General features: G+C 47.6%; 1 protein-coding gene across 2 annotated transcripts in view; it reads right to left on the bottom strand.

The window, feature by feature from the left end:
* The window catches only part of Ccdc93 (coiled-coil domain containing 93), a 70746-nt gene that overhangs the window by 63521 nt on the left and 5581 nt on the right, over positions 1-1644 (bottom strand). The gene's annotated exons all lie outside the window — the stretch shown is intronic.

Raw genomic sequence — 1644 nt, forward strand, 5'->3', positions numbered from 1 at the left:
TCCCACCGTGCTCCTCCCCACACTCTCCCCAGCTGGAACTGCTTGCAGTGTTCCCACCGTGCTCCTCCCCACACGCTCCCCCAGTTGGAGCTGTTCCCAGTGCTTATGCAGCTTCCATATAATTTTACTCCTCCAAGATTGACTTTTTACTTTTTAATTATGTATGTGCATGCCCAGAAAAAGGCATCGGATTCTCTGAAGCTAGAATTAGGCTGTGCTGGCTAGTTTTATGTCACCTTGACACAAGCTAGTGTCATTTGGGAAGAGGGAGCACCAGCTGAGAAAATACAGCCACAAGAATGACCTGTGGGTAAGTCGGTGGTGCATTTTCTTTAATTAGATATTGATGTGGGGGGGGGGGCAGCCCACTGTGTATGGTGCCACCCAGGCTAGTAGTTCTGGGCTGTGTAAGAAAGCAGGCTGAGCAAGCCTTGGCGAGCAAGCCAGTAAGTAGCACCTCTCTACTTCCTGCCTCCAGGTCCCTGCCTGGGCTTCCTTCTCAGACAGACTGTGACGTGAAACTGAGTGAAATTATCCCTTTCCTCCCAAGCTGCTTTAATCACTAAGGTGCAACACAGAGAGCTGTGAGCTGCCCAGCCTTGGTGCTGAGCACAGAACTCTGACCTCTGCAAGAGCATGAGCATTCTCAACCATGAAGCCATTTCTTCAGCCCCGCGGTTTATCCTTACGTAGTCTGAGCCATACTGAGAATAAGCTTTGCTAAGGCAGGGCACGTCTCCTGAGTGTTCCCAAAGAGCCAACAATGTCTGACCCGCAGTGCTCATACGGTCTTGATGAATGTTTATTGAAAGGATTAACAGAGGCTCTTTCAGCTTTCTCCTTTACACTGGCAAGATGGCTCAGTGGGTTAAGAAACTTGCCACTAGTCCTGACAACCTGAGTTCAATTCCTGGGACCTAAATGATTCCCTCCAGCTGTCTTCTGATCTACACACACACACACACACACACACACACACACACACACACACTTTTAAGTGCCATTAGGTGAAGAAAATTGTATTTTCTCTTTTTTCTGAGCTCATTCCTGTATTTAGTAATTACCATAAAATGATTATACACTTAAGAACCTACCTGCAGATAAATCATAGAAAATTAACCGTTAGCATAAACATTCTGCCCACTCTTATCATTTCGAAGGTAATGTTAGGATGGTAGTTGGAGATGGAAGGCCAAACAGAGATGCTAAAATGTCTACTCTAAATACTCAGAAACCAGGAGAAACCACACGACGTTAGTGGGTTAAGAAGAAGCGTGGGCTGGGGAGATGGCTCTGTGAGTAAAGGGAACATCTTGCAAGCCCAAGGACCTGAGCTCTAATCCTAAAACCCATGGGGGAGCCAGGCTTGGGCATACATCACCAGAATCCCAGCCCTCAAGAGGTGGAGACATACTGGCCTGGCAACCTAGCCTACTTGGCAAGTTTCAAAAGGTAGACAGTGCTTGAGGAACAAGAGCTCATCCCCAGGCTTGCTCTCTCTCTCTCACACACACACACACACACACACACATGCACACGCACACGCACACGCACACACACACGTTAAACACAGCTTTACAGCATGAGAAATGAAAAGGATGAGGATATAAACATGTAAGCACCGTCTCCACCATAAAGCCCCCC

Source organism: Microtus ochrogaster, chromosome 6 (genome assembly GCF_000317375.1).
Source record: "Microtus ochrogaster isolate Prairie Vole_2 chromosome 6, MicOch1.0, whole genome shotgun sequence".
In the NCBI taxonomy this organism is placed as follows: domain Eukaryota; kingdom Metazoa; phylum Chordata; class Mammalia; order Rodentia; family Cricetidae; genus Microtus; species Microtus ochrogaster.